We start from the raw sequence: 10,631 nt of genomic DNA on the forward strand, positions 1-10,631 counted from the left end.
AGTTTACAATCATCTATAACTATTTATAATCATTTATTAGTCTATTTACAAATATTTACAAGTTCTTAATAAAAAAAAATCTATTTATTCTCCGGCTATGATGCAAAAAACTTGTTAGGATTTTATTTAATGTTAGATTCAAATTCAACTTATAAACCAAGTGTAACCTAAGCATGATGCATCAATTGAACTATCGTCCTGGTCGTCTCCCAAAGGAATAAAAGAGGGATTTCATGTAATTATTTAACTAAGAATTGAATTTTTGTATTTTTGTTTTGTGATTGTCACAAAATAAATACATAAAATAAATTACAATAAAAATTAAATGAATAAAATAATTAAGTAAAGATCAAAATATTAGACTTGGATGGTGACGTCGATCTTGATGAATGAATGTATAGGTTTAGACTTGAAATTCGCTGGATCCATTACGTTCACAATTCTCTACTCATCTCTCTTGGTCATCCCCAATTACTAATGTAATTCCACCCCAACTCCGCATGGTCGCAGGTTCTAAATTACTTGTCCCAATCCCTTAGATATACCGACACAAGCAATCAACATTAATGGTGGAGAATTAGTGAGACTTAACCAAGATTATTCTATTCTTAGAGATAATCTCAATTAAGTACTTGATTCATGTTCGGGTTTCAACAAGGCTCGCCAAAGCGCAAGTCAATTTCTGAATTCATCTATAAAATGATCAATCAAATAAAAAAAACTCAAGATAAAGTATTGAATTGATAGAATTAAAGCGAAACAAGGTTCACCCTTTCCTTTCCTAGGTGGAAGAAATTACACTCATGAAAATAATACAACGAATCCTAGAGTGTCTAATGGAATAATGGAGGCGTCTAGTAGGTGGAATTCTAAAATATAATTCTAAGAACTGCTTGTGACTTCTACACTGTTACCATGAATGTCTAGCCTCTTATTTGTAGAATTATAGCTAGGTTTAATTAAGGAGATAATCACAAGAAATTACTAACAAACAATATCTCTAATTAATTCAAGTAATTATCTTCTTCTTTAATTGATCTATCCTTGAAAAATATCTTGCTCTTGGTTTTCCTAGCTTTTATCTTTAATTTTTGCAATTTCTCCTTTCAAAACTTTATGCTAATTTTGGGCCTTTAGAGCTTTGGTTAGAATGATCTATTTTTGCTGAAAGACTATAAAAAATTCATTAAAAATAACTAAAACATAAATTCTACCTAAGACAAAGTAAAAATTGAATTTAAATCTAATTTGATTCAAAACAAGGCCTAAAGTTAACTAAAATGCCAAATAAACATCACAAAATGCATATGAAAATTCAATAAATTTGATGCTTATCACTTGCCCTATCATATCTTGCACTTGATCCCTAGTAGCAGTGGTGGGTTGTGCATAGTTCAGAGGAGTAGGACCTGAGTTGGTGGAGTAGACAATGACAACATCAGGTTCGCCCTTGTCTCTAGAAGTAGCCTCATTTGAAGTTATTGACTGCTTGGATGCAGGTTCTATAACATTGTGTTCAACTTCATAAGCTATGGTTGCATTAGATGCTTTAGGAGTTTCGTTCATGACACCAGTGTTGGTAAGATCAATGATGACCCCACATACAATGGTTTCGTCCACAACTTTAGCAAATGCTTCAGCTTGGATTGAGGCAACATCTTTCATAGTAACAACAACAATTTCTTCTTCTTCAGCCTTTCTCTTTTGCCGAGCTTCATGGAACTGAGTCACATGAGCTAGCATTTGGTCTTCAGTCATTTTCTTTAGATTATAAGTGTCTTCATATTGAACAATAGGAAGTTTGAGGAGTCATTGAATAAACGAGTAACTGTTAGCATCGTTTGTGAAGTAAACACAAGCATCATCAAATTGGTACTTCCTAACAAGACATAACACTTGATCGACGTCGCGATGCTCAACATTGTCACTTCCATCATAATCAAAAGTGGAGGCTTTTTGAAAGTCCATCCACATAGTTTGATTCTAGAAGGTCCTAGCATCATAAGCATAAGGAAAGCGAACTAGCTTCTTCCCACTGAACAATAAGCTCCAATTGCAAGGGAAGTTGAAAATCTCCACCTTCATTTTTCTTGAGGGCTGATAAAGATTGCCAAATCGTTCCAAAACAAATAAAACTAGGATTAATTCTGCATTACATGAATAACCTAGGTCGACTCAGAGATACAATCCAATTTGGTTCCGACTTCAATCCATTTATAAACAGCAGGGGTATTTCAACAAACAATTTGCAGGCAATTGAAAGAAATGCAAAAACATAGAAACAAAAGTGCAAAATCTAAAATAGAAATAGAGTTTTGAAAGCAGAATATGAAACAATTTTAATAGCATCAATCCAGTTCACCAAATCCAAGCAATTCAAATTATCACAGTTCTAAAGATAATGATCATATTGTGAAAGTTTAGTCAATGTCATTAGAGGTAGTTCAATTGAATTAATCCCTAAATTCATTGAGATCACAAATCAGATTGAAATATCATCCAATCAGTCTGTGATTTGATTTGAATTAGGAAATGAATCCATAACCTGATTCGTTTCCAATCCTAAGCTCATTCATAATCATGAAAATCAAAAATAGGATTGAAGAAGAAGATGAACATTCACACAAAATTTGAAATACTAAACCAGAACTCAAATTCCTCCTTACTTGGATTGGATCCTTGGATTAATTGATTGTTTAGCCTTCCATAGTCATCACCAGTGGAAGAACAAAAAAATTTAAGCAAGAAAAAGGAAGAATGGAGTTGAAGAGAGGAAGAAAGATGAAGAACAATTGAAAGAAAAAAAGAGAAAATAGTTTGATCTTAAAACTAGTACAAAAAGTTTGTAAATTCTGTTTTGTACAAAATGAAACTAACTTTCTAACTAACTAACTAATTAACTACACTAATATATACTATGAATAATTAGAAGTAAAGGATGTACCTTGATTAGGCCCAACTAATCTATCTAATTAAGCTAATTACACAATACAAAGCCCAATTTTGCAGCCCAAAATCGAAAATCCAAGTGCAGAGGCTCTGACTTCCAAGCCTAATATAGCCGTCAAAACGATAGAATTGGCCCAAGCTTATTTCTGACAAAAATGTATCTCTTTTCCTTATTTTCCAGGGACTACTCATATACTCCATTTACAATTCTGTAGCGTTCTATAAGTCTTACACAAGACAGATAAGTCAAGTAAGCACAAAATAAAAAAAAAAAAGCAACAATTATCAATTAAGCCCAATCATTTGCCTAAGACCAAAACTGAGTTAAGGTGAGAAAATAAAAGTCAAATAAGCTAAGAAGAATGGAAAAATACTAAACTAAAAATACTTAATCAAGGGCATCTCTTTGTTGTATTATAGCTTGAACCCCTTGTTTTTGGCAGCATCCCAAACCAGTAGGCGTGGACTCACTTTGTTGGCAACCATGTTTATATCAATGGGTGTTAGAGATAGGGGAGCAACATAAAGATCAAGACTAAGAAGTGTTTTGACTTTTGCATGCCCAACTCCTTATTGAGTGACATTTGTATTGGTTGTTGCTTATTATCCTTAGTCTATTTGTGTGTACATCATGCATCATCATATAGAAGTAGGAAGATAGTTTCCTATACTAGGTAGATATTTTGTGCTATATAATTCATTGGTTTAATCGATTACCACTGTGTGTAATCGATTACATAAGTCTTTGAGAACTTTGTAGAGAGATCATAGCTCTAGTTTAATCGATTACTATATATTTGTAATTGATTACACAGTTCATATTGAGACCATGTCTATTTTCTTGGGTCTCTGGTTTAATCGACTATGAGGATATAGTAATCGATTACATCATTCTTGAAAGTTTTCCAATAAGTGATCAAGAACACTTTAATCGATTAAATCAAGAATGTAATCGATTACATTGTTCTTGAATGTTTTTTAGGATTAGGCAAAAACACTTTAATCGATTAATTGGGAAAACTAATCGATTACTTTCACAAACTAATCAATTACATTGCCAATTTAATCGATTACATGTGGTTATAATTGTTTTCTCTATATATACCCACCTTGTATTCTCACTTTCAACAAGCTTTGAACAAACTTTTACAACTCATAAACTTTAGTTTTTGGTTCTTGGAGATTTCTTAGCAAAGTTTCTCTGAAAGTTATGTGATTATTGAGTTGCAAACACATTTGAGATAAAGAGAGGTCCATTCAATCAAGTCTTTTGTTCTTGCATTTGAATGTAAAGGTTGTATCTCTCCTTGACTATGTTTCATATGGTTTTTACACATTGTTACTGCATGTGCAAGCGTTTTAGTGCATGCTAGAATAGGTGTTTATAATTTGAAGCTAAGAGTAGGTTTCTCTTAGGCTTAGATTCACTAAGGACCCTGGGTTGGGTGCCTAAGTTTCATTTTCTAGGTAGAATTTGAAATTGCTTGTAAAACTCACATTGCCTATTGAAAATCTAATTCAGGTTGAATTAGATAACTAGATTAACTTTGATATACATACGTAATATGAATATTTAAATCACATAGCAATTATCTAATTTCCCCCTCTTTTATTGCTTTTTTTTTTGTGTCAAAACATTAGGAATTTAGCTTCTTCTGAGTTTTTATCTAGTAGATGCTAAAGTTAGTTAATTTACAGTGTTTTAGGTTGTATTTTTTTTTTTTTTTGTATAATTACACAGTAGGAGGCCTGGAAGAGGGTTGAAGAACTGGAGCAGTGCACTTAGCACGTCAACAACTTCTCAGTGTGAGGACCAACCTAGAGGCTAGGCTTAGCGTGTATTTGGCGGCTTAGTGCACAATCACTTATACCAGTTGGACTTTGCATGTGCGCTCAGCGCACACGTGTAGGCTTAGTGCACAGTTAATGTCAAAAAACATGTCTGTGCTGCATTTTAAAGGGGAAAAAGGGAGAAACTTGAAGAAAGGTAGTTTTTGGGACCAAATGAGGAGCTAGGGCACGAGAGAAGAGGGAAAACCCACTCACTTGGGGATCCTTTTCTCCATTTTATTCCATTCTCTTCTACACCTCTTGTTTCCTTTTTGTATTGTCATGAGAGGCTAAACCACCCATTGTTGGGAGCTTAACAACCAAACACTCTTAATGTAATGATTCTAACTATCTATTTAATGTATTTTGATATTATTGTCTCTTTTCTATGCTTAATATCATGTTTATGGTTTGATCACCCATGCTCATGTAGTGTTATAGGGTTTATGAATTAAAAAATATTTATCTCCTAAGAACTTGAAAAGAGCATCTAGGTAATCCATGTCTAGGGATAGAATGGTATTATTTAGCCTTATTTATGCATCTTTATTCTTAAAGCAAATTATTTGATGCAACTCTTAAAGGATTAGGAGTGAAATTAGTTAATTTAGGTTCTTTCATATGAGGGATCTTGGTTAGGGTAGGTTAGCGGATGAAGGTAATAATCATAATAATGATAAATAGTGAAAAATCCTTAATGTTGCGTTAAGAGTAGTTTCGGTAGGCCGAGTCCCAACATGTTCTATAATTTTGCTTCAACCGACAACTCACCCTTAGAGTGTTTGTCTTCTGTCTCTTTAACACACTTTATTTAATTATCTTTATTTATGTCCAATTTTACATTCCATATAATTATTCGACCAATATCAAATTTAATTCATTCATTGCTTAAAGTTGAACATATACAAACTGAGTATAGTCAAAGTCCCTGTGAACTCGACCTTACAGTTTTAAAATACTACTTGGAAAAATTGGTATACTTGCCAAGGAGTTAACATGTTTTTGGCGCCGTTGCCGGGGACTTTGTAATGTAGCTCCATGTAGAGCTGGTAGGCCTTTGATCTTCTTCATCATTGGAGTTGATGTAGCTCCATGTGGAGCTTGTAGCCCTTCGATCTTCTTCATCAATAAAGTCCTTTGTTTCTTGAAGATCAATGGTAGCAGAATGGAGAAGGAGGAAAGGTGATTGGAGACACCACTTCAAGGAGAAGATGAGTCAAGAACAAGCTCACCACCATAGGAAGCCATGGATAAGAGCTTCAAGGTAGGAGAGGATGAGTGGAGGGAGAGAGAGGGGGGGTGGGCACGAAATTTATGCCTCAAATGAGGTACGAAATTTGAAGTTTAATTTCTCAAATGATAAAATTTGAAAAAATGCACACACAAGGCCTTTATTTATAGCCTAAGTGTCACTCAAAATTAGAGGGAAATTTGAATTTCTATTCAAATTTCACTTGAATTTGAATTTGCGGAGCCAAATTTGGAGCCAAAATTTCACTAATTATGATTAGTGAATTTCAGCTATGGTTCAACCCACTAATCCAAGATCAAGTCCAAGATTCTCCACTAAGTGTGCTTAGGTGTCATGAGACATGTGAAGCATGAAGGACATGCACAAAGTGTGAGTATATGATGTGGCAATGGGGTGTAGCAAGCAAATGCTCACCTCCCCCTTAGGCTGGTCAAATTTAATTGGATGGGCTTCTCCCAATTCAATTAAATTTCTTTCCCAACACACACATCAAATAGTGCACTTAATGCATGTGAAATTACAAAACTACTCCTAATACACAAACTAGTCTAGGTGGCATAAAATACAAGGGCTGAAAAATCTTACATTACTAGGGTACCCTCCCTACACTATGTAGTCCTAAATACAAGGCCCAAAAATAATGAAACCCTAATCTAATATGTACAAAGATAAGTGGGCTCATACTTAGCCCATGGGCCCATAATCTACCCTAAGACTCATGAGAATCTTAGGCCCTTCTCCTGCATCTCTGGCCCAATCTTTGTAGAGTTATCTATCTAATGCCCTTAGGGGGTAGGATTACATCACCCCCTCCCCCTTGAAAAGGATTTGACCTCAATTCCAGAGGTTCTTGAAACTCTGGGCTTCTTCCCTCAACACTTGTAAAAAGAATAAAAACATATATATTAGTGGTCTTGGGTATGTTAGAGTAAGGTAAGGTCTGAAAACCCCATTTCCTGGGCTTTTTCCCATAAGGAAACATGGTTCCTCACAAACTCAATGAGCGGTGCTACAAGTATAGAAAAATATGGGACAAACGTTTTGTAAAAGTTTGTTAAGTCATGGAAGCCCCAAATTTCCATTATACTTGGTGGAGTGGGCCATTTAGGAAGGACCTTTATTCTCTTAGGGTCCATTGGAACCCTTTGATCACTATTTAAAAAATTAGGGAAAGTAATGCAATGAAACACACCTTTTTTTTTGTATTTTCATGTTGATTACTCCAACCAAAAAGTACAACAAACCCAAGGTGTCCCATATGAGCACCTAGGTTTGTATTGAGACAAAAAATAAGACCAAACCTACCTAAAGAGTCCCTATGTACGCAAATCATGAAGATGTTCAGTGCATGGATGATTTTACAAAAGAGTGTTACACCACTCAACACATTTATCATACCACCTATTTTAGGGATTTGGTGCCTAATAATACCTATTTTGGACACCAACAAAGCACAAGGATTTAAGCTCTTATGAACCAAACCCTCATCCAACAACTCCTTTACTTAAGGAATAACCTCAAGCCCAAGAGGTGTGGTAGTGCTAACAAGTGTCCTTTTACAAAGGAGAAGATGTGGAGGTTGTCTAAGAAATGAAGTTTCTTTAATGTTTGTCTTTATTGCAAAATGACTTTCCTTCTTAGCTAATCTCTTAGAGTAGACACTTACCTCCTTACACTCCTCCTTAACCATTAAAGGTTGTTCTTCTTTTCTTTTTCTATTCTTTTGCTCATCCCTTTTGAATTTTATTTGTACTTGATCCCTGGCCAGTTGTGAAGGTGTAAAGGGAACAAGTTTGAACTTTTTGCTTCCATAGGTGAGGGTTATTTCATTGGTGAGACCATTATGGATTGCTTTCTTGTCAAATTTCCATGGTCTACCAAACAAAATGTGCCCTGCTTCCATAGGGATCATATCATATAAAACTTTATCACAATAGCCTCTTATAGAAAAGGGTATCTTTATTTGTTGATTGACTATCATTTCCCATTGCTCATTGAGCCATTGAAGCTTGTAAGGCTTAGGGTGGGAAATGATAGTGAGACTCAACTTGGATACTAACCTTGTGCTACAACAATTACAACAAGACCCACTATCCACAATGAGATAAATTTTTTTGTTTAAAACCTTGCATCCTGTATGAAAGATGCTCTCTCTTTGGGTTTGGGTTAGGTCACAAGATTGACTCCCAAGGAGCCTTCTCACTATTAGAAGATCACCTTCTCCATCGGGGTAAACCTCTTCAATATGCTCATCAACCTTGGCTTCACCCTCACTTCCACTTGAGGAAGGAAAAGAAGTAGCCTCCTCTTGGCTACTATAGATGTCTTGACCCCTCATGATCACGGTTTTCATTGTGGGGGCATTGAGAAGCAATATGGCCTTTCCCAATACATTTGAAGCACTTGATGTTACTAGTTCTATCTTGTGAACTAGCCTTGGAGTGATTTCCTCTATGTTTTTACCCTTATCATCCTTTGGCTTAGAAGGTGGTATTCCTAACACACTTGGAGCTTGGTCCTTCTTTGTATAAGAGTAAGAGGTAGAGTTTTTAGAAGACGACTTTCTCTTTAATTGTTGCTCTACCCTTATACAAAGTTGAACTAGCTCATCTAGGTCCCTATATGGAAGGAGTTCAGCCTTGTTTCTTACTTCCATATTTAAACTACTTAGGAACCTAGCAATGCTTGTTCTTTCATCCTCCCTAAGTCCAACTCTTAAAAGGAGTAGTTCCATTTGTTGCCTATATTCTTTGACACTCATAATCCCTTGTCTATGCCTCTGGAGCTTGTCCATAAGCTCCCTTTCATAGTAGGAAGCAATGTGCCTTTTCCTAAGGGCACTCTTAAGATCATTCCAATACTCTATTGGAGGATCCCCATGAATCCTTCTTTCCCTAACAAGGGAAGTCCACCAATAGAGGGCATACCCTTGAAAGCTAAGGGTAGCCAATGGAACTTTTCTCTCTTCACTAATATGATGGAAAGAAAAGAATTGTTCAACCTTCATTTCCCAATCTAGGTAGGCCTCAACATTATCTTTTCCATGGAAATATGAGAGGCTAATGTTAACCTCTTGAGGCTTTCTATCCTTTTCTCTTTTTTGGGAGTGATGTTTAGCATGTGACCTATGCCACCCTCCATAATAGTCGCTAATTTTTTCACTTAAACTCTTGCAAGAGAAATGACTAATAGGAGGCATGTTTCTCTTTTTTTTCATTTCTTTCATTATTTTTCTTCTTTCTTCCTCTCTTATTTTCTCTCTTTCATCTTGACTTATTTCTTCCACTTTTTTCCCTTTTATTTTCTCTCTTGTTTTTCTTTCCATAACTTAAGGGATCTCAACTCATCTAATATCCTATACAAGGGGTCCTTAGGAGTAGAACCCTCACCATTAACACTAGACGAAGAATGAAGACTCATGTTGGTTCCTAAGTTGTGGTTCTTTCTTGTTGGGGGTTTGAAAACAAAAGGTAAAAGAAAATATGTTTGAAACTAGCCAAAATAAACAGTAAAAGAGGTGTGCAAGACAAGGTAAAAACTAATTGGTAAAAAGAAAGATATCTAGGCGATTTGACAATGGATGGTAAAGGAAATTTAAAACAAGCTAGACAGTTTCCTATATAAAGGCTTGGATGACCCTTTGGAGGTCCTAACTGGCTCTTCACTTAGTCTCCATGGTTTACAGTAAGCTATTACACAGAAATAGAGGTTTGGGTGGTCTCTTGGAGACTCCCCATACACCCTCAAAGAATGTCCAAATACAAGGAACTGCAATAGAAAAAAAAATTCAACACTCAATTGTTCTATTATAACAAATTTAACAAAGCAATTAAGGTCTTCAAATTTGTCTTCCATGATTGTTTGTTTTCTCAAGTGTTTCACTCAAAATTTGGTGAGGCTTTGGTTGCTTCAAATCCAATGGTGCTCCTAGGGTGGTGTTAACCTCCAAGACTAAAAAATCTTGCACCAATTTCCTCTTCCAATCCTTATTGTAGGCAACACTTAAACACAAAAAAAAGTAGAAGACAAGAAGGAAACCAAAAGATGAAATGAAAGCTAAACCAAAAGGAAATTTAACATGACATTAATTCAATGAGATTCCAGGAAAAGTAAAGCAAAAGGACAACCCCACAAGCCAAGGGGGATCACAAAGGAAGTCCTAGAATTACACTAGATTAGATTAACAAATCAAAAACAAGACTCAAAGCAAAATTCAGGTTATGTCAATTTGGCAACACATCTAAAAGATGAAAAACTCCAAGAAGTCAAATAGGCTTGTAATACAACTCAAAATAATGAACAATTTTCAAGCAAATCAATCATACACATTTTTTTTTTTGATTTTTTGTTTTTGTTCTGGATGTGTATTTTGATGTTAATCTTTATCACCTTTTCTTGCTAATTTCTTTATCATTTTTGTTCATTCTGTTTCCATTGTTTTCGCCCATATATCTATTTTATTCATTTAAAATTTTAGCTCAAAAACTCAAAGTATTCAAGCCATAGAGGAGTTAAGAAGATAGTGTGCCATAACTGACAACAATTGAAATTTCAACCTAGAAATCAAGAGTAGTGTTTATGTTGCTTAAGGCTTGGATAG

This window comes from Glycine max, chromosome 9, assembly GCF_000004515.6.
Source record: "Glycine max cultivar Williams 82 chromosome 9, Glycine_max_v4.0, whole genome shotgun sequence".
Taxonomy (NCBI): Eukaryota; Viridiplantae; Streptophyta; class Magnoliopsida; order Fabales; family Fabaceae; genus Glycine; species Glycine max.